Source organism: Schistocerca cancellata, chromosome 9, assembly GCF_023864275.1.
Source record: "Schistocerca cancellata isolate TAMUIC-IGC-003103 chromosome 9, iqSchCanc2.1, whole genome shotgun sequence".
Taxonomy (NCBI): Eukaryota; Metazoa; Arthropoda; class Insecta; order Orthoptera; family Acrididae; genus Schistocerca; species Schistocerca cancellata.
The window spans coordinates 275,882,343-275,910,099 of record NC_064634.1 but is presented as its reverse complement, the minus strand read 5'-3'; the positions used below and the strand labels follow the sequence as shown (position 1 = coordinate 275,910,099).

At 43.6% G+C, this 27,757-nt stretch overlaps 1 non-coding gene across 1 annotated transcript; it reads left to right on the top strand.

Annotated features, from left to right (window-relative positions):
* The first annotated feature begins 15,644 nt into the window (after positions 1-15,644).
* Positions 15,645-15,719, top strand: Trnas-cga (transfer RNA serine (anticodon CGA)). The gene has a single exon. It is a non-coding gene; the product is annotated as a tRNA-Ser (tRNA).
* The last annotated feature ends 12,038 nt before the right edge of the window (positions 15,720-27,757 follow it).

Genomic DNA, 27,757 nt, shown 5'->3' with positions numbered 1-27,757 from the left:
TGGCTTGAGGACGGAGTGCTTTATCTGGTGAAGTAGAAGATGAAAGATAATAAACTGGTCAGAATGTAGCTCCGATTCGAACACACTGCTAGACTTATTTCCTGTGAAGGATTCATAAGTACAAATCACTGAGAAAGCCTCCGTTTCTAAACTCAGTGAATTTTTGCCTGCAGAGCTAGACAGAATTAGACAAAAACGTAACTGCCAGAATGAATTTTCACTCATTAGCGGAGTGGAGACTCAAACTTTCGAGAGAACTTGCCCGCGAAAGGTAAAGATATTGAGTTCAAGTCTCGCTCCGGCACGCAGTTTTAATCTGCCAGCAAGTTTTGAATGCCTGTCATTTTCTTTGTTTGTTGCACGTTTTAGTGAGCCGAGAACTGACAGCCGTACACAGACTTCCGGGTCCATGTTGACAGCAGGCAGCGAATACGTACGAGGAGAAAGAACAAAATGGTTCAAATGGCTCTAAGCACTACGGGACTTTACATCCGAGGTCATCAGTCCCCTAGACTTAGAACTACTTAAACCTAACTAACCTAAGGACATAACACACATCCATGCCCGAGATAGGATTCGAACCCGCGACCGTAGCAGCAGCACGGTTCCGGACTGAAGCGCCTAGAACCGCTCGGCCACAACGGCCGGCGAGAAGGAACAGCATGTTCGCTTCGCGACGTTCGTCGAGTAGCGCTTTCATCCAAGCATAATGGAAATACGGTGTTTCCGAAGCTTTCACTCACTTTGCTGACTACCGAAATTTTTCGTGAATTTTACGACCAACATGCTTCGTTAAGACGTTGCAGCTACATGAAAGTGTAATATGATCATTTTACATAGGAATTAGTTCCATATTCTTCCAACACGTTCATGATCTACAGAAAACTAGCTATACCTCCGTAAATGCAGTGGAAAATAGTAAATAAATTTTCGATGCCTCTCAACATTATCGGAAAGTCGTTTGATTCTCTGTACACGTCCAAAAATAACATATTTATTTTGCAGAGGCCATATACCGGCTGTCTCTGTCTCTAATCCCCTTTTAACATATGACATAAGTCATTCGGGCGAAGATGCTGACCACAATATAGTGTTATAATTTTTAAAAAACTTTTCTAAGACTGATATTTTCCGCGTTTGAAGTATTAAGAACAGCAGGTAGCTCAGCTCCTATTGATTATAAAGCATTCTTTTTCTAATGAATGTATAGTCCTCTGATTATACAGCTGATTCAACAAGATCATAAATCATCACCCTTTGTGTTTCTGCACTTTCAAGCTCATTCACTCGTTTCCGCATTAGCGACTGTGTAACATATAAACACGTAAAATTAATTAACCCCAGCCATATATTTTACGTGGTAAATGCAGCAAGGTTTATGGCATATAACAGAATCGACTGCGTAATAAACTTGAATGTGCAGCAAACAGAATGAGGGGTAATTATTCATACAGATATCCGTTTGCACTGCAGGCCGGAACATAATGAATCATGAAATACGACTGAAAGCACCACCGTATTAATCTCACAGACCTATCGACTCTGAAACTTAACTGCGTCCGTATGTGTTCATTCTTTTCATTTTGACGAAATATGAACGTGACAGAAGCTTTGGTAAACATTGTTCTAATAATGTGTTACCTGTCCTGTCCCTTTCCTCTAAGAGATTTTGACACGTAGAGCCTGAAGTTCCCCTTATATTTCCATACTAGAAAATCTCGAGAAAAAGCTCCACGGCTCTGCTTTCATTACGAAAGCGGACACAAAAAAGCAACTAGCGCCAACGCAATGCGCAAATTCTAGAGCAGTTATAGTACCGTAGACCTAGTAATAGCATTAAAACTAACGTTTGGCAAAAAGAATTAACCACTTTGGAAAGCGGTAATAAAACGGAGGTACATAGTGCAGGCGAACAACTTATTCAGTGTCTTGATAGCATAATGGGGACAACGCAAGTCAAATAATTGAATACCAAACTTTAAACTTATTTTAACGTTTTAAATTTAAGAAAGATTCAAAAGTAGTACAGGGAATAAATAATGCCCTGCAATGTAAAGCCCTAAATTCTTGCGAGTAGCTCCGTTACAGACTAAACGGAGTGTGCAACACGGAAACCCTTCAATTTGCATTTGAAAAATATGGGATTTACCACTCAAAGTCTTCAAGTTGAAACTTACCAAAGGCTAGTGAATTAAATGATTGTCATGACATTCTGTAATTAATACAGAAATCAAAGTAACCGCGTCACTCAACGCTTCTCGTGAGTTAAATTCCCATATGCAAGAGCAATAAAGCACTGGATGTAGGAAAAAATACTGCTATTTGACTGGGCTCTTGGTGAAACGTTGTAAATAGTTTCACCGATCACGACAGTAAAATAAAGCTTCTTACAAGTGTTTGCCGCTGGTTGCGTTCTCCTTAAAAAAGTCTCTGTAAGAATGTATTTAGGGCGTCCCAGCACATGGCTGTGGGATTAAAATGCAACAACTAAATAAAAGAAACTATTTCAACCACAAATTTATTGACTGTACCACATTTAAAAACTTTAAATACCTTCTGTAGGTTAAAAAAATGGTCTTACAAAGCTCGGAACATATCAACGTAAAAATTATGAGCCATTGTTCAATGGGACATAGCAGTCTCAGCAGGTACAAGTATGCGGTAAATGAAATTATATGCTCCACAAGAAAACAAACTTTTTCCCTACGTTTCACCATATTTTATCAGGTGCAATTCCAAGGCAATAATTATGCCCCACGGTCGTGATGTAGTCCAGGACTGAAAGAAGGTCCGCACAGGTCGTAATATCAACTGTCCTTTACTGCAGATCTAGATTTCAGCAAACAGTGTAGGTATTATCAGTGCATCATAGGTAGTCATGTCGACTCAGCTTAATTACGACACATATTATAACACAATTTTAGCATCTACAAGGATCAGTCAGTTTCCTAATATATTTTGAGGGACAATGCAGCCAACCACAAATACGTTTTCTTGAGTGACACGCATGTCAGACTTGCCTCATTTGTATTACCGCGTTGTAAGTATGTAGCACTGAAGTCCAAGCTTTTCAATAAAGTTTCGGTATTTTAACGAAGTAGTTTACTTTTAGTGGTAGGTTAATGTCACTGTAAATAGTGTAATAGCAACTGTGTTAACGTAGAATTCGTTAATACTAATAGTTTTGGCAATGGCGCAAAACTTTGCCATTTGTTGTTTGTCAGGTAAAATTTGTGTCGCGATTTATAAAGACCGTATGAATAGTTTCGATTTGGGATGTGTCGCGTCGTTTCTTGTGGGCGCGAGAACGCATACTAAAAGAGAAACTAGCGACATCGACTGTTTTCCTAAGGAATTGTCTCCAGTGTTAGTCCTTAGGCTAGTTCAGCTGCGCGTTGTGAATACATCTATATTATTAAATTTATCTCATTTTATGTGACTATGTATTATGTTCATATTACCTATGTATAAACTGATTGTCGTCTAACCAAGAACCATTAATGCAGTTATGTTACAATTCAGTGAACAGCTACTTAGATTTTAGGAACTGCATTTTATGTTTTGTAATTTTTAATGTTTTCTTAGAAATATTTCGTATTTTAGATTTAATAGGCCTGGCTTGAAAATGAACTTGGTAGTTAGAAACTAGTCGCCAGAATAATTAAACTCAACTGCAATGCAATTACAATAAAGAATTTACTTTTGAGAATCTTTATTTTAGTCCTTTGTTCAGTTTCGGTCTATTATTCACATCTGCAGGTTGCTGTATTTGTTTTAGTACAGCATATGAATCGCCAGTAGCCGTCTGCTCTTGCATTGCATAAGAATATTTAAGTAGTTAGCGCTATCTTGCATGCTGCGTGAATGATTTGTATAATACTGACAAATAATCTGAACTTAAATAATATAAAGGTCAATCGCATTTTTTCTTATCGAACGGTGTTTTGTCTGGTTTTGATCCTTACGCATTTTTGGGACGAAGGACAAAGTGTTTAAATGTACAGAACACGTACATGTTACACAATCAATTGAGGCACAAAAATTTCACAATATTCATGATAGGTGCAATTCCACAGAAGTCCGTTCCATGTCGTATTTTGGTTTACAAGTAAAGATTATCCACCATGCTACCCTATCATAGCTTTACAATGAATATACGTAAGATTACAATGTGTGAAAAAGAAAGTGAAGCACACAGGAGATATACGTAGGTTGGAACTTAAATAGTGGCAACACTACTGTGGAGATATTATGCAGTGGAATCTACTATTGTCGCTGATAGCACACGTTGTTGACATACCTATTGACATACCTACCTTACCTCCGAGCAAATGGACTCGCCCGTCCCAAGTGACCGGCGTGCCCACAATCGAGGGAAAAACAGTAACTTGTGAGCGAGCGGTCTAACGTAACGGTGTCACTATGTTTTCGAACTTTAAAAAATGGAGGCTACAACCTAGTGCTACAAAGACGGAAGTATCTGCCTTCCATTTGAACAACAAAATGGCCAACAGAGAACTACAAGTCTATCTAGACGGGAAATTACTAAATCACAACAAACACCCAAAGTACCTTGGGGTTACCCTAGATAGGACACTAACATTCAAAGAACACCTGACGAAAACTGCAGCGAAACTTAAAACACGCAACAACATATTGCAGAAGCTCTGTGGCACCACATGGGGCTCCACAGCATCTACCTTAAGAACATCCGCACTTGGCTTGGTGTATCCAGTGGCAGAATACTGTGCCCCAGTGTGGCTCAACAGCAAACACACACACATGGTAGATAGCCAACTTAATGCAACAATGCGTATTATATCAGGCACAATCAGGCCAACTCCTACAGTGTGGCTGCCCGTTCTCAGTAACATAGCCCCTCCTAACCTGCGCCGTGAACACGCTCTGGTTAGAGAATTTCAAAAAAATCATGACCAACCCTCAATTACAAATCCATGAAGATACTCACGACATCCAAGGAAACCGACTCCGGTCTAGGCATCCTCCACTAAAGACCGCACAGGCTCTGCACCAAACCAACTTCAAAATAAATGACCGATGGAAAGAGGAATGGGAGAGCAGAACAGTAGTAAACTGCCACAGTATGCCATGCATCTTTAGTAAACCAAAAGGATTTGATTGCCCTCGCAAAGTTTGGTCAACTCTTAATCGCATCAGAACCAACTGTGGGAGATGTGCCGACTCCTTACACAGATGGGGTAAACTTCCTTCGGCCGCTTGCGACTGTGGCGCTGAGAGACAGACGGTCAAACACATCGTGCAGGAATGCCCACTAAGGGCATACGAGGGTGACCCACAAGATTTCCTAATGGCGACCCAAGAGGCAATCGACTATTTACTATCTAAGCTGGACGTCTGCTTGTGACTGGTCTTCTGTGAGTGTAACTTTACAATTGGCGGTGTCCTTATATACAAACTGTTATTTATTGCTCTGTTTATACATATGTGATTTTTTTTAAAATCGTGTTGTTTCTGTAATTTTTACTGTGATGTTATGAGCCATACGCTAAATAAATAAATAAATATGTTTTCGAAACAGCATCAGCTGAGTTGGATCAAGATTGAATGTGCCAGAGGTCATCAAGGTCTTCAAGACTTTGCGAAAGAAGCGACGACACTTTCTGCGCAACCCACCCATCATTTTGCACGACAATGCGCGGGCGCATACAGCACAAGCTGTGGCTGCTCTGTTCGGTCGATGGGACTGGGAAGTACTGCACCATCCACCATATTTCCCGGACTTAAGTCCTTGTGACTTTGATTTGATTCCGAAGATGAAGGAACCACTTCGTGGCATTCGCTTCAGAACTGTTCCACAGATTCGACAGGCAGTAGACCACTCCATTCACACCATCAACAGAACAGGCTCTGCTAACGGTATACCTAAGCCTTCCACATCGCTGGCAACGGGTTCTACACAACGCTGGTGATTACTTTGAAGGACAGTAACATGTGCAAACATGTACCTCTTTTGTATCGGTTATGAATAAATAGTTGCCACTATTTAAGTTCCAACCCTCGTAGTTGAATGTCACGGTACTTCAGTCACGTACACACTACCGGCGGGCTTATAAATGATTATAACGCCTTTCTCTGGGACCAAGAGAACGGTCATCGGAGCGCATCGTATTATTTGGTGTAGTTATACGGTCTGGTACGTTATGTAAAGACGGTGAACAGCGCCAGATTTTGAGTGATCACTATGAAGGATAAGGAGATGACACGTACTTATATAAGACATCGTTATCAGCACCTAATACATGGAGGATTTCCGTATTGTGCGCCAAGGACTTCGTAACCCCTGCACATATGCGGCTCCTAAGCCAGACTAGGCAATGAATTCTCTGCAACAATCTTTGTCATTTCGCACTACTGGTCGGATACAGGCGGCAGCAGGACTAAGAAATTACAGTCCCCCGCTGATAACACCGTAACAAAAACGGCTGCGTTTGGAGTTGCGGCGTGCCGGGAAGCGGGGACTGCTGGTGGATGGTGTCGCAGTGTGTTCATCGAGGAATCACGATTCTGCACTGAGCTGGGTGACCATCGCCGTCGTCGAGTGTGAAGACTACCTGGGAAGATAGTCCATTCTTCCAATGTTTTGGAGCCATCGGGAATGACGTTAGGCAGTGGCTGGTAGTGACTGATGGAACTCCGATGGCACAGTGGTAAGTCAGGATATCCTGTGTGCTCATGTGTCACATTTCACGCAACGATAATGAGCCATTTTTCAACAGGACAGTGCTCGTCCGCACACGGTACGCGTCTCTGTGAAACCTGCGTAATGAAGTACTCCTTTCGGCAGACATATCCGCAGGTCTCTCCCTGGTAGACCCTGAAACAACATGCGTATGACCAGTGTTGGCGTCAACTCCGACTCAGTACCTGTATCCAGGATCTCAGGAATCAGTTGCAGCAGCTGAGGGCCAGACTGACTCAAGAGTCGGTATAGCTTGTGTGTTCTAGCGCAGTTTTCAGAAAATGAGAAAAATCGTCATATTTCACCTAAAATTCACGAAAAAGGTCTAAAACTTCATCAAAAGGTGTCAACAAACACGACTTTACCAGAAAGTCAGATTTTAAAAACAAAAAGATGAAATCGAGACGAATGAAACAAAAACTGTTTCTTCAACCATTTAAACGGTTTTTTCGAATATTTCCACCGGTTTTTCAAGAATTTTTACTGTTTTTCGAGAATTTTCACTATTACTTTCAAAGTTTTGTTTCGTTTTTACAAACATTGTTCAAAGATTTCAAGGAAAATTCTGAAATTTCAAGCAAAAAACAACCAAAAATGTTTCAAGTTCAGTTGCATTCACGAAACAGAAAAGAAACCTCAACAATAGCGATCAACAACATTAACACCATCAACAACATCATCATAAAAGTCACCATCATCACCAACATGAATATCACCTAACGTCTTCAATGTTCATGTTGAACGTGTGTAATGTTCATGTTTAATGTGTTAGATGATGATGATGATGATGATTTTGGTGATAATGTTGATGTTGTTTATGGTCGTTGTTAATGTTGTTGATAGCTGTTGTTGATGTTTGTTTTTTGGTTCGTGAATACATTTCTACTTAAAATATTTGTGGGTGTTCTTTGCTTGAAATTTCAAGATCTTTAATTGAAATCTTTGGACTATGTTTGGCAAAATGAAACAAATGTTGGAATGTAATAGTGAAAATGTTCGAAAAATTGTAAAAATGCTTGAAAAAATTATGAAAATACCTGAAAAAACGATTATAGGTTTTCGTTTGTCTCGATTTAACTTTTCTCGTTATTAAAATCTGACTTTCTGGTAAAATCGTTTTTTGATACGTTCTGATGATCTTTTTTTCGTAAAATTTATTTGAAACATAGTGTTTTCACTCATTTATGTGAAAACAACTAGAACATACAAACTACTCTCACGAGAGGCTACAACGACTTTATTACATCCTTCCCAGCCGAATTAGTGCATTCGTCCAGGTCAGATGGGGAGCAACGCCATTCTGCTAAGCCGGCTCATATCACCAAAGTGTCTGTAAATGTGACTCGATTTTATAATCACTGGAGTAACATCAGATACCCTCTCAGCGTGTGGAGTTTCTGTTCGTTTCCTTCTCTCCTTCCGGGACCTTCACTTTTTTTTCCCCAGGCAGTGTATTTGTGGCTGGCTGCTTTCACCCTCAAGAATCCTTTATTGAATACGAGCCATGTAGGTCAATAACATCCTGAAAGGGTAAAATAATATTTGTGTAACCAATTTTTTAAAGTTCTTACTGCGTACTGTTAAGCGAACAACAACTGAACGCGAAGCACCTCAAAGAATGATCTGTTTTTTCACGTCATGTGCATGCAGGCCTCACGCCATGCACGTGTGTGCACATATGAGAGAGAGAGAGAGAGAGAGAGAGAGAGAGAGAGAGAGAGAGAGAGAGAGAGAGCGCTGGGGGGGGGGGGGGGAGAGAGAGAGAGAGAGAGAGAGAAATAGAGATAAGGAGACGCAAACTTGAGCACAAAAACGAGCGCTACGCGGTACTAATACGTGCGATGACAGCTTTCTCTGGAAGGCTGTCGCGGGGACAAATAGCCCGCAACACGAACGTCCTGAGTGCCTAATCCGACAAGTGGAAAAACACTGGCGCAGCAAAACGGACCAGTTGGGGCTCTTTATTACTGCTAGCACGCGCAAACAGATACCATCCGGCCTGCCGGGAAAGTCGAGTTTCCTGGCTTGTCTACATCGTGTGTGTGTGTGTGTGTGTGTGTGTGTGTGTGTGTGTGTGTTTGTGTTTTAGCTGTACTTGACCCTGCGGTGACGTTGACTGATGTAGACACAGTTGAGTGTGTGCAGAGTCCAGGTGTGCGTTGTAGAAGAAAGGCAAAAATTAAGGCAGGGCTTGAGACGGAGCCTTACGGTCGGAGCGGATGTGTGGACACTGTGTATGCAGCGGAGATGACGAAGCTGTTTGGCAAATGTAATCCGGCAGCGAGGCTGGCGAACGGTCGTATACAGCAAGGCTGAGGACTTAACACAGAAGTGCGCCGAGGCAGCTGCTGCCGGTCCTATTAACGTTCTGCACAGGGGTGAGGAAGTCTTAACGACGCTCTCGATCTCGTTCGGCAGTAAATTAGGTGGGACACGCGTGCTGCAAGTCTCAATTCTGCAGGCTGCCAGGCGCTGATAGCTTCTGAAACGGGGAGGCAGTGAAATGGGCTCCGGCACGGGAAGCTGTCGTTAGCGGTCAGGCAGAACTTTCCGACACCCCTCCACCTTTATTTAAGTCTCGCTGCAGCTGGCCCGGTGACAGGCTGGCATTTTTCAAAGCTCGCGTGCTGCGTTTTACAGCTCAATAAGTCCAGACCACAACAGTAAACCCAAAACAACCCTGCACCCAGAAAAGCAGTCTTGAAAACGCTATACAGAGCAAAAGGGATTTCTGACGACGAAAATCTATTTTATAAATTTGATATTTGTTCAGAGAAAATTGCTACAGCAAGCTTTAAATAATAAAACATTGCCAGCTGGTATTTTTTGTGATCATTCCAAAGCGTTTGAAAGTGTATATCATGTTCACTTTTTTAAAAAATTGAGTTCTATGGAACTAATGGTTTTACTCATAACTGGTTTAAATCGTAACTTACAAACAGAATGCAAAAAGATAGCCGGCCGGTGTGGCCGTGCGGTTCTAGGCGCTTCAGTTTGGATCCGAGTGACCTCTACGGTCGCAGGTTCGAATCCTGCCTGGGGCATAGATGTGTGTGATGTCCTTAGGTTAGTTAGGTTTAAGTAGTTCTAAGTTCTAGGGGACTGATGACCTCAGATGTTGAGTCCCATAGTGCTGAGAGCCATTTGAACCATTTTTTGCAAAACGATATGTTGATTAATTTAAACAATGTTGGAGTGTTGAAAACTTTTGAGACTGGGGAGAAATCGCAATAGGAGTCACAAAGAGTTCAATTCTGGACCCACTTCTATTCTTTATAAATGTGAATGACCTTCTACTTAACATTCAACAAGCGCAACCGATATTTTTTGCAGACGATACTAGTGTTATAATAAATCTCATTAGAGAGAAAGCAACAGAAGTGATTGTTAATCGCATTTCTTAAAGAATTATTAAGCAGTTCTCTGAAAATTGACACTCCCTAAATTTTGAGGAAACCCACTACACCTAATTCTGTATAACAATGTGAGTTACAGCAACAATTGATGTAATAGATGAAAAGGAGTCAATGACTAGGGTAAAATCTTCCACATTTTTGACTGTACATACTGATGAAAACAGGGAATGCAAGGAAGATATTACTGACCTTCTCGAACAATTAAGTTCTGTCACATTTACTCTTCGTATAACTGCTAGTCTTAGAAGCAAACGAATCAACTTCCTCACCTATTTCCTCTCAATAATGTCTTACGGAATAATTTTCTGGAGTAACTCATCGCTGATAAGGAAAGTACTGACTGCACGGGCAGCAAGAGTACTATGTGGTATTCACCCAAGATCGTCCTGTAAATACCTCTTCCAGAAGTTAGGCGTTTGAAATGCACCATAACGATACGTAATAGTTGCAAATAATTCAACACAATTTGAGAAGATTAGTGATGTCTAAGACCTTAATAGCAGATAAAAAAATGTCACGCAATATTAAAGCTGTCAGTGGCTCGGAAGGAATCTTATATGTAGAAACAAAATTTTTTGATCATTTTCCAAGTACTCGTAAGTTAAAATGTCTTACAGGTAGCAAAGCAAGTTTAAAATCTATTCCAAAATCATTTCTCCTGGACAATTCCTTCTATTCCAGTGACGAATTTCCATTTAAAAACTGATACTTGTAGAAGAAACTGGTTTGTAAGTATAGTTGCATAAGTAGGTCTAAGAAAATGTGTTCATTAATATTAACACGAATGATGTATACATATCCTGTAAACTGAGTCGACCCATACCATTTCGATAAAGGAATCATTCAAACGATCAATGGAACATGTAACTACTTAACTAACTAATTAGCAAGGGAGAAATTAGAAATGCTTCTAGGTGCCACCGAAGAGGAACCCTTTTTATACTATGAGAAAGGGGCCAAGTCCGATACATTCCTTCCGTAATGTGGGGCACGACAAACAAAACTAGGACGCGCGCTGCAGTAATATGGATAGATACCAGTGTTCCGGTCCGCCTTCAAGATCCAGAACACAGTAAAGACAACGCAGGTCTTACATTGCCCGGCGCAATTGAGACAACACCTAGATAGCCCAAACGTTTCGTACTGTCGCTGTGCGTAATGCGTATAAGCAAAGGGAGTTACAGAAGTCGGCTGGGGTTGAACACTGCCTGAAGAACGGACATAAAATACAATTTGGAAAGACGACGGTATTAACCCATTCATCTTCATACTGCGATACCATTACAAAGAAGGCGGCCGAGATTAGAACGAATTGCAGCAATTTTAACCGTGATCAGTGATCCGTGCTTACGAAAGGGGGCGGTCCTTGGCATGAAAGCATCACAGTATAGGGTTAATCAAAATCACTACCCACCGTAACAGAATCGCATACGAAAAATAGCCCACGTATGAGGCAAGGTATGTAATGTCTGAATGCAGCGTTATGTAACATTATCTGCGCTTAAGTTCTAGAAATACGCTATTCGCCAGATAAACTTTTCTGGGCTCTAGATTAACAATAAAACTTTAAGCTTAGTTTCATCACGTATTGGAGGACTATGTGACCTGCAGCAATCCGCTGCAGATCAAGTTTTCTCAGAATGTTTCCGTACGTTGTAGACAGATTTAAGGCTAAGACTTTTTCTTCATTGGAAAACATCTTCACAACAATGAACTATCTGGAGATGTTTGATTTAATAGCAGTGGACTCTGGTCTTTGTACCTACAAACTATCACAAACTAACACGATCACCTAAATTTTTCAGTGCTTTACGACGAGCCCACCACGTATACCGTTCTAATTTAATTCATTGAAACATATACGTCTGATGTCAAAAACATTAAACTTTCATAAGCATATTAAATTAATTGGTGTCATTTATAACTCCTATAAATGGTTTCTCTGTAATACCAATTAATTTAAATCAAATAAATAACCACATAGTTTTAAATTATTGTTAGAAGAGTTTGTTATGATGTCACATGACTTTTGGAAAATATCCAAAAAGTTATCACGATTCAAAACAGAGGAGTGGGGACAGGATAATACGAGGGCCGTTCAGAAAGTAACCTCCGGTTGATTTAAAAAAATACACCAAGTTAAATAAAAATATTTTAATATATACATCTTACAACTACATCTTTGCACTATTTTTCTACATAGTCTCCATAGCGATTGAGGCACTTATAGTATCTCTTCACAAGCTTTGAAATTCCTTCTGCATAAAAATCACCCGCTTGTGCCTGGAGCCAGCCTGTGACCGCATCTTTGAGCTCTTCGTCGTCATCAAACCGCTGTGACCCGAGCCATTTCTTCAAATGCATGAAGAGGTGATAATCACTTGGCGCCAGGTCTGGGCTGTAAGGTGGATGGTTGATAACGTCCCACTTGAAGGACTCAAGAAGGGCCGTTGTTCTGCGAGCAGAGTGAGGACGGGCGTTATCGTGCAAAAAAAACGATACCGGAAGTCAGCATACCACGGCGTTTGTTCTGTATAGCCCGTCGTAACTTTTTTATTGTTTCACAGTACACGTCTTGATTAATGGTCGTACCACGTTCCATGAATTCAACCAACAACACCCCTTTGGCATCCCATAACACCGTTGCCATCAGTTTTCTGGCAGAAAAATCTTGCGAGGCTTTTCTTCGTTTGGTAGGCGAATTTGAATGTGCCCACATCTTTGATTGTTCTTTTGTCTCAGGGTTCACGTACTTAATCCAGGTTTCGTCACCGGTCACGATTCTGTTTAACAATGGTTCTCCTTCGTCCTCATAACGTGACAGAAAGTCTAATGGAGAGGCCATTCTTTGAGTTTTGTGGTGGTCGGTAAGAATTTTGGGCACCCATCGTGCACAGAACTTACGGTAACCCAATCTTGCTGTCACTATCTCGTACAAGAGAGTCTTAGAAATCTGTGGAAAACCAGTAGACAACTCCGACATTGAGAAACGTCGATTTTCACGAACTTTTGCATCAACTGTCTGAACGAGTTCGTCAGTCACCAATGACGGTCTACCACTCCTCTCTTCATCATGAACGTTTTCTCGTCCACTTTTAAATAAACGTACCCATTCACGGACAACTCCTTCACTCATAACTCTTGGTCCGTACACGGCACAGAGCTCACGATGAATAGCTGCTGCAGAATATGCTTTGGCTGTAAAAAACCTTATGACAGCACGCACTTCACATTTGGCGGGGTTTTCTATTGCAGCACACATTTCAAACTGCCACAAAAACTAAACTAACGCAGGTACGACGTTCACTCGACCACGGCTTGATGCCGACTGACCTGTTGAGTGCGTGAACGCACAGATGGCGTCGCTACTGCCCCCACAACCCGCACTGTGACCGATCGGAGGTTACTTTCTGAACCGCCCTCGTATATATATGTATCAGTTCGGAGCCTTACCGTCCTTACCTAGCGCTATCCCAGGACAGAAGTGGCATGCAAGATACACCGCTCAGAATTCATTGTGACCAAAACGAACAACAATCAGAAAACGTCTTCCGTTATCAGAGGTGCAATCGACTGTAGTCGTATGTAACGCTGCTTTCATGTATCTCCTGTGTGCAGCCCCTAATGTTTCCAAGCGGCAACAAAGCGACAGAAACATGAAATCACGTCTCATCGTTATCGAGGTGATGTCTCTCCCTTTCCGGAGGACCTCCTCACTTAGCAATGATGTCATCCTTCAGTGACCGACTTTTTATAATCTTTGTCTTCCGTGGTACCTGCAGCATGCATTGCCCTCTGAAGGACACTCTGCTAATGTTCAACTTTTAAGTGAAGGTCGAACGGTGAGTCACTCTTAATTGCTGGGCTATCTAACGTCGCACGTCAGATGGTCTTTTAAAGTCAGGACGCGTGGAACTGAACCGCGTCACGGGAAACAGTCATTAGCGCTACGGTCACACACCCTTGCGCCTCGTAACCACATCATCTCCCACGGAGTCACGCACCTGCGTTCGCCCGTACTAATGTGAGTAGTTGCGAGAGAACGCCTGGCAATCAGTATCGTTACATTTGGCCTAACAAGATTTTTCCAGTGGTTCGAGACGACACTCTTCTTACATGGTTCTAATTCCTGCTGCAGTCGCCGTGTGATCCCAAGAACAGCAGCAGGAGTGGACAAAAATATGAAGACACCGCGAGAAATGCGTGCTAGAACATAAATGGGGACGCTAGGCAAACCTGCAGGACGCACTGTTGTACAAATATTTCAACACAGTCAACAACTGTGCAATGTCCTCAGTACGTTGTAAGTGTCAGTCTCGATCAGAACAGTGTTCTGTATTGTTGTGAGTGGATTATGTCGAAGCTAAGTGAATTCGGACGTGGGTGAATTGTTGGTGCTCATATGGTGAGTGCTTCTGTAACCAAGACAGCCGAAGTATGCTGTGTTTCAAGAGGCACCGTGTCGAAGATTTATACCGGGGCCGCGCGGGATTAGCCGAGCGGTCTTGGCCGCTACAGTCATGGACTGTGCGGCTGATCCCGGCGGAGGTTCGAGTCCTCCCTCGGGCATGGGTGTGTGTGTTTGTCCTTAGGATAATTTAGGTTAAGTAGTGTGTAAGCTTAGGGACTGATGACCTTAGCAGTTAAGTCCCATAAGATTTCTTGAACATTTGAACACTTATACCGGGTACAGGGCTCAAATTCAAATGGCTCCAAGCTCTATGGGACTTAACGTCTGAGGTCATCAGTCCCCTAGACTTAGAACTACTTAAACCTAACTAACCTAAGGACATCACACACATCCATGCCCGAGGCAGGATTCGAACCTCCGACCGTAGCAGCAGCGCGGTTCCGGACTGAAGCGGCTAGAACCGCTCGACCACAGCGGCCGGCCCCGGGTACAGTGAAAATGGAAGAACATCATCCACTAAGTCACAACGCTGAAGAACATTTCCGGTACCCGAACGTGACAAACCGTCATTGAAGAAGACTTTGAAGAAAAGAGGACGACAGCTGTAAAAGTAACTGCAGAACTGAATATAGCAGACACGTGAACGCTGTCAGCACTGAAACAAGACGAAGGCAGCTTCATTAACAGGGGACTGCAAAGCGAGCTCGATTTCCAAAACCACTCATCAGTGATGAAAATGTCTTTAACAGGAAAAAGTGGTGCCGAAGCTGTAAAACCTGGACTGTGGACCAATGGAAGGAAATAATTTGGTATGATGAGTGTTGTTTCTCACTGTTTCTGACTTCTAGTGGAGTTTACGTCCCAAGACTGAAAAATGTTGGGGGTTCGGCGATGATTTGCGAAGCCGTATCGTGGTATTTCATGCGCCCCTTTGGTTACTGTGAAAGATCATGTTACTGTCAAGGATTGTAGGATCAGAATGAGATTTTCACTCTCCAGCGGAGTGTGCGCTGGTATGAAACTTCCTGGCATATTAAAACTGTGTGCCGGGACGAGACTCGAACTCGGGATCTTTGCCATTCGCGGGCGTGAGTCGTGCTTGGGTAGCTCAGTTGGTAGAGCACTTGCCCCCGAAAGGCAAAGGTCCCGAGTTCGAGTCTCGGCCCGGCACACAGTTTTAATCTGCCACGAAGTTTGATTATAGGATCATTTTGGTTGATTAGGTCCATCCCATTCTACAGTGCTCGTTCCCCAAAGGTAATGCAGTATTGCAAGGAGACAAGGCCTCTCTGTCCAGACAGCACTGATTTTGTGACCACGAGCACGAATAATTGTCGCATCTCCATTGGCCACCACGGTCACCGGATCTCAATATTATTCAGCCTTTGTAGTCTGCTATGGAGAGAAAAGTGTGCGATCGTAATCTACCTTCATCATCGTTACCACTGTTTAGCAGGAAGAATGGTATACGATTCTCCTGAATACCATACAAGACCTGTATTTATCCATTCCGAGACAATTGGAAGCTGTTTTGAATGCCACCTGTTTTGCTACACAGTATTCTCGGCAATATATTGTGGTTTTGGTGTTTCCACATTTTTGTTCATCACTAATAGTTCGATGCTACCAAGTAAGCAGCCAACTCTCATCATACCGATACTGTCCAAAACCAGAACGATGAACACTGGCATAACTCTTGAAGAACCAGCACCACCGCTGGTACAGAGACACCACATGTCCAAAATGTGGGGGAAGTTCTTGATTAGGCCTAATCTGCTTTGTGTAGGCTTTCAGCTAGCCAAATACAGTTTTGATAGTCAAGGTTCCAGTTTCTGGTCCTAGTTCTACAGATTATTGTGGGAAAATTATGCAAATTTTGGCTTATATGGGGGCATATTGAACGAATATCTGCGAATAGTAGGGTGGAGGTACCATACTTACATACTACTTCCATTCCGACACAATACATAATGTGGGCTGGGGAGTGAATATTAAACAATTCATATGGAAAGGTAAGCTGGTCGCTTCTCGGAAGAATTTCTCCTTTAGACACATCTGATGTCGTCTTTGAATATTCCCGCTGTTAACTGCGTGAATGTTTTTGCTAAATCTGCTAAGATGATCGCAAAATTTGTCACATGTCGAACGATGTAGAATCGGATTTCTTCCGGATGTTTAGTTCGTGAAGTCAGCTGTCACAGACCACTGGAAGCACACGTCAGTTCTATCGGTCTTCGCGTCATCACCAGTGGAGTGATCATAAACCGTGTTCTACCTATGCCGAGTGAGATAGCAAAGTGTGTGCCGTGTTCAACTACTTCACAGTAGTAAAGATTCGCCAGGATTTAAGAGTGGACTAATTTTGTTTAATTTGTCGTGACCAAAATGGTACTGAAACAGAGGATAACATACTAAAGGCCGAAATACTAAATCTCTTTTTCCAAAGCTGTTTCACAGAGGAAGACTGCACTGTAGTTTCTTCTCTAGATTGTCGCACAGATGACAAAATGGTAGATATCAAAATAGACGACAGAGGGATAGAGAAACAATTCAAATCACTCAAAAGAGGAAAGGCCGCTGGACCTGATGGTATACCAGTTCGATTTTACACAGAGTAAGCGAAGGAACTTGCCCCCCTTCTTGCAGCGGTGTACCGTAGGTCTCTAGAAGAGCGTAGCGTTCCAAAGTATTGGAAAAGGGCGCAGGTCATCCCCGTTTTCAATAAGGGACGTGGAACAGATGTGCAGAACTATAGACCTATATCTCTAACGTCTATCAGTTGTAGAATTTTGGAACACATATTATGTTCGAGTATAATGACTTTTCTGGAGGCTAGAAATCTACTCTGTAGGAATCAGCATGGGTTTCGAAAAAGACGATCGTGTGAAACCCAGCTCGCGCTATTCGTCCACGAGACTCAGAGGGCCATAGACACGGGTTCCCAGGTAGATGCCGTGTTTCTTGACTTCCGAAAGGCGTTTGATACAGTTCCCCACAGTCGTTTAATGAACAAAGCAAGAGCATATGGACTATCAGACCAATCGTGTGATTGGATTGAAGAGTTCCTAGATAACAGGACGCAGCATGTCATTCTCAATGGAGAGAAGTCTTCCGAAGTAAGAGTGATTTCAGGTGTGCCGCAGGGGAGTGTCGTAGGACCGTTGCTATTCACAATATACATAAATGACCTTGTGGATGACATCGGAAGTTCACTGAGGCTTTTTGCGAATGATGCTGTGGTATATCGAGAGGGTGTAACAATGGAAAATTGTTCTGAAATGCAGGAGGATCTGCAGCGAATTGACACATGGTGCAGGGAATGACAATTGAATCTCAATGTAGACAAGTGTAATGTGCTGCGAATACATAGAAAGAATGATCCTTATCATTTAGCTACAATATAGCAGGTCAGCAACTGGAAGCAGTTAATTCCATAAATTATCTGGGAGTAGGCATTAGGAGTGATTTAAAATGGAATGATCACATAAAGTTGATCGTCGGTAAAGCAGATGCCAGACAGATTCATTGGAAGAATACTAAGGAAATGTAATCCGAAAACAAAGGAAATAGGTTACAGTACACTTGTTCGCCCACTGCTTGAATACTGCTCAGCAGTTTGGGATCCAACGGAGGGCAGCGCGCTTCGTTACGGGATCATTTAGTAATCGCGAAAGCGTTACGGAGATGATAGATAAACTCCAGTGGAAGACTCTGCAGGAGAGACGCTCAGTAGCTCGGTACGGGCTTTTGTTGAAGTTTCGAGAACATACCTTCACCGAGAAGTCAAGCAGTATATCTCGCGAAGAGGCCATGAGGATAAAATCAGAGAGATTAGAGCCCACACGTAGGCATACCGACAATCCTCCTTTCCACTAACACTACGAGACTGGAATAGAAGGGAGAACCGATAGAGGTAGTCAAGGTACCCTCCGCCACACACCGTCAGGTGGCTTGCGGAGTTTGGATGTAGATGTAGAAATAGTTTTCTAAATTTTTTGGTTGCACGCAGGCAATAGTCAGACTTCTTGCATACTGTGGCTGTTCACGTGCATCCAAAATTATGTCGAGATGTTTGACTGTCTTTTGATGCAGTCGCGACTGAGACGACGACGATGAAGAGCCGCTGCGCCGTCAGCCTGGGCCGCGTCAGATGTCACGTGACCATCACGGCCATCTGCAGCGTGGCTGCACGTGGCGCGCGGGGGCGGAGACCGGCGAGGGCGCGCGGCCATCACCGCCGCAGCCGCCTCTCAATTTTGGCCGTCCTGAGGGCAGGCAGCCAGCCTTTAACGCGTGCCATCACGTGACCTCGTCGTTAGGGCCGCAGGCCATTTAGCCCAGGGGCGGTGGCGGCGGTGACGCCGGCCTCAAAGTGGCGAGCGCCCAGACGTGACCCGCCGTCCTAAACGAGACCGGCCACTGTCTACCGCCGAGGAGAGACGGCCATCTCCACGCTGCATATCGCACCCTACGTATCTCTCTCTGTCGCGGAAGTACCAAACCCCAGCGCACTTAGTGCCTTTATTCCATAGATTGAAGGTGGAGGGGGTGAGGGGAGGGGGAGAAAAAGTAAAGGGAAGGAACTATTGATGGCAGCTGCATCGGGACTTTACGCGGAATCAGAGGCGACGAGTGAAAATGTATGCCGGACCGGGACTCGAGCCCGGGATCTCCTGCTTACTTTTTTTTTAAAGCCCCTTAGAAACATGGAACTAAAAAAAAGAAAAAAAAGAAAGTAAGTGCGACGCCGCTTTACATCCTATAACAAAAAAATCTGGTCCACTTCAGGCGTTGGCTCCTAACTAAACCTACCACAGAGAGCTGCCTATATACCAGGGGAAATATGGGAATTCAAGGTTAGGGCTATACTTACAAACAAAACAAAATCTTCCATTTTCTGAATTTTATTTTTATTTGTATTTTTTGTTTATTTTTGTTGTGTGATTGATCAGAGGCCTTCTGCGCCCCGCTGGTAATATGTTGAGCCACGTCTTCTCTAAATTGATGTGTTCCGTTCAATTGTTCATAAATGTTCATTGGTTCGAACAGGAAACCTTCTTCTCTCTTGGTTTAACTCATTCCAACTGCGAGGGGGTCGCGGAAAGCACTCGCAAGGAAGTTCGAGAAAAATTGTCTGTATTTTGGGTGACTGACAACCACATAATGACGGTCATTGAGGTATTTTCAAAGATTGAGTACAGAGTCTACAGTTTGTCCAAATAGGTAGTGAATGGCATGTCCGCGAATCCAATTCACAGCATTGGTCTTTGTCCGAGGAAAATAGTCACGTTCCGGAAATAATAATGAAAGGGGAGTAATCCGATCCGGAATGTCCCGCGTTAGAAAAGCCACAATACGACGAATCAATTGCCAAACCTCCGCCGCCGGTCCGCAAACAAACCGATGTTCGTCATTGTCTGGCACTCCACACGTGGAACATGAGGTGATTGGGCGAGGTAGATACGATGAAGGCGACATTGGTTGATTTGCTTACCATTGACAGTTAGGTACCAGACAGACTGATCATTCGTGTCAAGGTAACAGGCGAACACAGCGCGCCATACATGACGTCAGTCAACGTGGGGGAACTTTTGTTCAATCGGGTTAGGTGGACGACCTAACTGGAGGACATTGTAGACTGCCTTTGTCTTGAGTAAAAGCTGTCTTGGTGAGATGAGCCGTAGATAACTGAGTTCAAGAAAGATGTATCTTATATAATGGAACAGGTCCAGAACATCCGAGATCATCACTGGGGCTGACAGTGAGACCGTCGTATATGCCGACTGGAGGAAACCAGTGAGGCTCGTTGGGCAACGTGTCCATACCGTCATCTGGGAGCTGACAAATAGGGCGCGAGCTCCATCCGGCACGTGAAACAGACCTATCCCACCTCGTTCATGGGGAAGAGTAATGGTTGCATAGTTAACTTTGAACAACAGCCCAGAGCTGACGAAAGATGCCATCGCTGCCAACATGCGACGTGCCACAGTAAGCGGGAAAGGTAGAACTTGTGCTACATGGGGAACTCGGGATGCGATATAGATATTGACATATCGAGATCGTTGGCGAATATCTAGGGATCGAAAGCTCTGATCCTTAAAAGGAGGCGTCGGCAGTTGACGGTTGCTAAACGCCGGAGATCAGATGAAAATTCTATTCCCAAACGGCGAATGATATTAACGATGGTGAGAGGTGTAACGCACTCCACGGGAAGTCCCGTGTCAATGAACATAACTTGTGACTTACGTACGTTTAAAGAGCTACACGACGCCTCACCATAAGTCGCTACCCACGTCAAAACAGCTCGAACATTGTCGGCATTACGTAAACAGATTACTACATCGTCAGCACAGGCCGTAGCGATCTATGGACAACCCTACCAAACGTTGTCTTAGTCCACATAGCAAGGATTCCAAGGAAAAGGCGTACAAAATCGCTGATAGAGGGCAACCTTAACGTACGGATCGACCTATTGTTATCGGAGGAGCGAGTCTGCCATTGTACATAATCCTGGATGAGGCAACCCGTAGAAGGCGCATCTCTACCGTGATAACGGCGACTGGGAAACCCATACGGTGGAGAACGGCCGAAAGGAACGAATGGTCAACCCTACCAAAAGCTTGACTAAAGTCCAAAGACGCAAGTGCCCCAGAGAGGCGTTGGGCCTGGGTAACGGCGATCATATCCCTGTAGCGGCATAAAGCCGTGCGGATATTATTATCCCGTTACTAGTCAGATGTGTTAAACACAGCGCCATCCAGACACCGTGTTTATCGCAACGACACAGACTATCGCAGCGCGCCTCTCAGCCGACCCACATTCCCACCTACAGCCACTTATTCGCAGTCACCGCCCACTTGGAACGCTTGTTTTAAACTTCTGTACACACTCACATTCCATGACACGTCTGAAGAGTATTGTAGGAAAATGTTACAAATTTTGGCTTATATGGGGGCGTATTGAACGAACATCTGCGAATAGAAGAGTGGAGCTTCCATACTTACATACTATGTCCATTCCGACACAATAAATAATGTGGGCTGAGGAGTAAATATGAAACAATTCATATGGAAAGGTAATTTGGACGCTTCTCGGAAGAGTTTCTACTTTAGACACACTTGTTCCCGGCTTTGACTATTTCCGCTGTAAACTGAGTGAACATTTTTTTCTGAAGCTGTTAAGATGATTGCAACATCTGTCACCTGTCGAGCAGCTCTTCTCTTATTGGATTTTAAGTACAATGGCTCCTTTCACCGATGATCAAATGCAAGCCTAAATGGTTCAAATGGCTCTGAGCACTATGGGACTCAACTGCTGTGGTCATAAGTCCCCTAGAACATAGAACTACTTAAACCTAACTAACCTAAGGACAGCACACAACACCCAGCCATCACGAGGCAGAGAAAATCCCTGACCCTGCAAGCCTAAACTTACGTAGGTTTTGTCATCTTTGCCCGCTGTGCGACTGCGTTGTCATTTTGTTATATACATTTATGTTTGGGTCATTGTTCCATGTGTCTTTGAACACGGTGATGTTTTTAAAAGCGTGGTGCATTCCATATTTAGACAGTAGTTCTAGCTTTGGTCAATTTAGCAACGTCACGAGAGAGAGAGAGAGAGAGAGAGAGAGAGAGAGAGAGAGAGAGAGAGAGCTGCCGGCCTCTGTAGCCGAGCGGTTCTAGGCGCTTCAGTATGGAACTGCGCGACCGCTACGGTCGCATGTTCGAATCCTGCTTGGATGTGTGTGATGTCCTTAGGTTAGTAAGGTTTAAGTAGTTCTAAGTTCTCGGGAACTGATGACCTCAGATGTTAAGTCCCATAGTGCTCAGAGCCATTTGAACCATCTGAGAGTGAGAACTTCAGAGACGACAGTAAGAAAGAAAGGAAATTGAGAGGTTAACGTCTGTCGAAGGTGAGATTATCAGAGTACAATTCTGCAAGGAACTGCTGGGAGAATCCCAGCATTAACCTGAGGTGATTTGGCGCACATGTTGTGAAAGTTACTCAGTATGGCCGGGTGGCGACTTGAATAGCACTCGTGTCGATTTAATCATTGAACCTAACCACTACGCCACCTCAGTCAGTGAAAGTGGAAGACAGAGCTCCCAGCAATACCGTTCAACCATCCTGTAAACAGAGAAGCTGCGACGTACGTTTCAGGTTGAACCAATCTATGTATCAACTCAAGAGTTCCGTAAAGTGTTCGGGTATTCATCTTCTAAATACGTTGCGCAGTTATACGAATGCAGGACCCGCTTCTGTTTCTTGTGAATCATGTATTCTCCGTGGAATGACTAGATAATTTTGGATCCATCTGTAGATTCATCAGTTTTCTTGCGCTGCCTTGTCAGCAAAAAGCAACTTAGTTTAGGAACTCAGTGTAGTACACGAGCTTAAAGTCTAAATACTAAAAATCGTTTAGGGTGGGAATTTGTGCTTCCTGGAATAAATGGATTGACTTTTATCTCCTCCCACTCTTTCCATATCCATTATTTAGTTCTATATCACACACACACACACACACACACAAACACCTGATAACCACTCAGTGAACGGTGCACCCTCGGCTCCTGTCACGACGTATAGGGTGCGGGAGGCCTCTCGTACAATTTACGGCACAGCTTATCGGTCACAGGGGAAGGGGTGGTTTCCGGTGTGGGGAGGTGTATATATACATTTTTTGGGGGGGCTTAGCTAGGCTTCAGCAAAAAAAAAAAAAAAAAAAAAAAAGTGGTGGTGCACAGTCTGGGGAATCTGCAGTTACAACATATAGCCCGCAGCTTCCGGGACATACATCACGTACTATCAACGTTGTGCGCTATCGTCTGCGATAACTCTCTTCGCTTTTATTCGTCTCGGAAACGTGTTCTGTCTTCTATTAGTGTGTGCTAATATCTGAACGGTGATAAATATTTTCCACACTAGGCGATCTGTGATCGGTGTCCGGGGGAAGTGCTCCCGTGGCGATGCAACTAAGAAGTCGACCGTTGCGAAAACGGAGGTTAGACTATACAACACAAATTTTTAAAAATATAAATCAGAGTAAGAAGTTTCAAAACTGGCACAAAGCAAAAGAAAGGGAAGAAGCCGTCAGAACACTGACAAAACACTCAAAAACACACACACACACACACACACACACACACACACACACACACACACACACACACACACACACTTTTATTTGCACTAATCCACTCATTTGGGAGCTTGAGCTCAGCATATACTCATGTAAAAGTTGAGAAACAGTTTATCTGTTCCTACTGCAACCACTCATTTGACAGGCGATATTCTATGAGCGTTTTAGCACGCTGTTGTTCCTTGAAATGGAAATGGTGCGAACCATCACGAAGTGCGAACTGCAGGTACAAAACGTTTTAGAACATTTCGGTAGTGACTCTTTAAATGTTTGTGGCTGATGCATGGTAAGTTGTAACTCTGTCAACGATCTCTCGACCGCGAACGGTCGAGGAAATAAAAAAATAAAGGTTTAACAAAAAAAACATGAAACGTTAACTTTCCGTCTCAGACACACTGTAAACTTCAGTTTGAAAGTATTTATGTAGTTCATCAAACGCAGTCGAGTCTATTTTTACTCTTCTGTTTATTTACGTTGCTAGCCATGCAGTAAACTGTTTCATAACAGGTATTCCTCTTCTCAGTTTAGCGATCTGAGCTGTAAGATAGCTGAGAATAATTATGGTGATGTTGGCTCTCCTTCCTCACAGAAGTCACTTAAGCCAGACAGTTAAGGGAGGACATAATTCTAAGGTGAAACATGGAACTTTAGAATAGGACGAGGAGACTAGACTCAAGAGCTATAGGGGCAGTCAAATGAAAACCCAACACTCACCACAGCGGAATCATGGAATGATTTCATTCAAAACTAATTAACACGTGCGTTAAGACATTTACCCCACTGGGAGAGGAGACGATCAATTCCTGTTCCGTAGATCCCGGTTGGCCGCTTACGGATCCACAACCGCACCCACTGTTGCACTTCCTCTTCCGACTGAAACCGATGTCCCCACCGAATCGCAGATGCGTAACTTTGGTCCTGTTGGCATTGTCAGGGTGGGCGTTTTCGTGCGGCAGGATGAGTCCATCCGACAGCATTCCTGCATTTTCTGATTTTTGGGCGCGTCGCAGTAAAGTGTCTTCACAACGCTGCGGAATGACTGCAGTTCAACTCTCGATGAACTCGACAAGCAGGAGGCCCTTGCAGTCGAAGGAGGAGGTCATCATGAACTCACCAGAACTTGGGCGAACAGCTTCCGCTTTCTTTGGTGTGGGAAATACTTCCACTGTTGGCTTTGCCGTTTGCCCTCGGGTCGTAGGAATACTGTCGGACGAAATCATCCTGCTGAACGATAACAGCCGCCCCCACACTGCCAGTCAGACGAAGGCTACAACACACCGATTTGGTTGGGAAACACTGCAACATCCTCCGTACAGCACAGATCTTTCACCGTGTGATTATCCACGGCTTTAGAGACCTGAAGAAAGATATGCTGACATCTGTTTCAGTTGGACGAGGAAGTGCAAGAATGGATATGGTTGTGGGGCCGTTAGAAGCCGACGGCGTTCTACAGAACAGGAACAGATCGTCACGTCATCCAGTGGGATAAATGTCTTAACGCATGTGGTGATTAATTTTGAACGAAACCATTCCATGTCCCGCTGTGGCGGGTGTTCAATTTTCATGTAACTGCCCCTCATACAACAGGTCTTAGTTACATTTTATCTCTGGCCTACGGATAATGGAAAACTACTTCGGTGGCTGTCAAGACGAAGCGTAACGGTAAGCTGTTCCGAGGGTAATTTTATTCCGGGATATCCCAGCGCCCTGTACACAGGACACGGTCACAAATTCTGATTCTTTGGGCTATCATATTTTGTACCCCTCCCTCAACATATTCTTCCGACATCATGACATGGCACGTTGTTTCTTCCTATGTCCTTTGATGAAGAAACGATTGCATGACAGGCATTTCCATAACGACTAGGTTACTACCGAAGTGCCGTGTTTCCTGAGCAGGGACACGGATATTTTTGCTACCAAGGTTTCCGCCATTCATCCGTCGTTGGGCAAAATATGCCACGTTTCATGGTCGTAGCATGAGTTTTTCAAGGATATTAGGAAAATTTTACTATTCCTAGGTTTACAATACATGATCAAAAGCATCCGTACGCCTATTAGTGGTTATTAATGAGGGGTGCGTTCACCCTTCGCCTTTATGACCACTTGAACTCTGTTGGAGACACTTTCAGTGAGGTGTCTGAACGTCTATACAGGAATGGCAGCCCATTCTTCCTCAAAAGATGAAACCAACGAAGCTAGTGATGTAGGGTACTGAGGCTGGAGCAAGTTCGACATTCTGACTCATCCCAAATTTGTTCTTTTGGGTTCTGGTCAGACCAGTGCATTTCAAGAATGTTACTGTTCACAACCCGTTGCCTCACAGATGCTGCTTTGCGACAGGGCGCATGTCTTCGTAATACGGACAAAAATCGTTTCCAGTCGGTTCCTCTTCTGTACGAAGTACACAATGCTGTAAAATTTGTTCATAACCTGTGGCATTTAGCGTTTTCTGGAGCGGAGCAAGAGGACCACATCCTAACCGCGACAAACACCTCAATACCGTAACACCGCATCCTCCGTTCTTCAATCCTGGCATAACATATAAAGGCAGCTAAGATTCTCCAGGCATTCGCCACACCAAACCATTCCTTCTGACTGTCATGGGATACAGAGCGATTAATCACTGCAAATCATTCGTTTCCCGTCATCCTCTGTCCAGTGACGTTGCTATTTACAGCACCTCAATCGTCGCTTAGCTTCGACTGCAGACATGTGCAGCTTATGAGTAGCTGCTGGACCATTGTACCCCATCCTTTTTAACTCCCTATGCAGTGGACTGCTGGTAGAGCTTTGGAATTCATGACCGATTTATTCCGCCCTTTTCAAGCGGTTTTCTACAAATTTACAAATCTTTAACATAGTACAGCTGCTCAGCAACTGTGAATTATTCAGAAATTAAGAAAATCAGCCTTCAGTTGCAAGGTAAAATTTTATTAGCTTACCTAGGTTTCGATGCCAATAATAGTGTCGTCTACAGAACAACAATTTAATTTTTGTTCTGAAGAAGATACTGAAACGTCCCCTTAGAAAAATTATGAATGACTGTGCTAGTAAACCTCTTACGTTACTTGATTTTCAAACAGCTGAGCAAAACTGAACGTGCTCAGACATTTCTCTCTTTACTTATTCTGATCATCAATAAACTGACACACAATATTTTTAACGCAACGCACTCTGACTTTCAATAATCCCAACAAATGAATGGCCCTGACTAGCAATAACCTATACCTTTCATAAATCACTTACCTCACAAAAATCTTCATTACTCGAACTACTGCAATACAGCGAGCGCCAATACTGCCAGCTAAATAAAGGATTGTAACTACGGAAGGCACTAACTACTGATAGGCAAAGTTAGCAAATGAAAGATTTTGACAGAGAACAAACAATGTATTTACCTTTATAATATTCAAAAGACAAATTTACTCTTGCTGATGGACACACGTCCAGATCGTCCGCTCTCAAAATTCTGCCACCTCTCTCCCCACATCCACCACTGCTGACGGCTCACCTCCAACTGCGCAACGCTATGCGCTGTTCCCATCCGCCGGCCGCGGTGGTCTAGCGGTTCTGGCGCTGCAGTCCGGAACCGCGGGACTGCTACGGTCGCAGGTTCGAATCCTGCCTCGGGCGTGGGTGTGTGTGATGTCCTTAGGTTAGTTAGGTTTAAGTAGTTCTAAGTTCTAGGGGACTTATGACCTAAGATGTTGAGTCCCATAGTGCTCAGAGCCATTTGAACCATTTTTTTTTGTTCCCATCCAACTGCCCAACACTACAATAGCAAAAATTCCAACAATGCAAACCAGCCACAGACTGCACACAGCACAGTCAGTGATTTTCATACAGAGCGCTACGTGGCGTTACCAACATAAAAATCTAAACAGCCTACTTACAATACCATTATTGCCATCGAAACCTAGGTAAACTTATAAAATTTTATCTTGCAACTGAAGGCTGATTTTCTTAATTTCTGGGTTTTCTACAAGCACTACAATGCTCGACGGCCTCTGTCTGCCAGTACATGAGATCTGCATGGTCTTGGTTGAGCTGTGGGTGCTCCTTCGCGT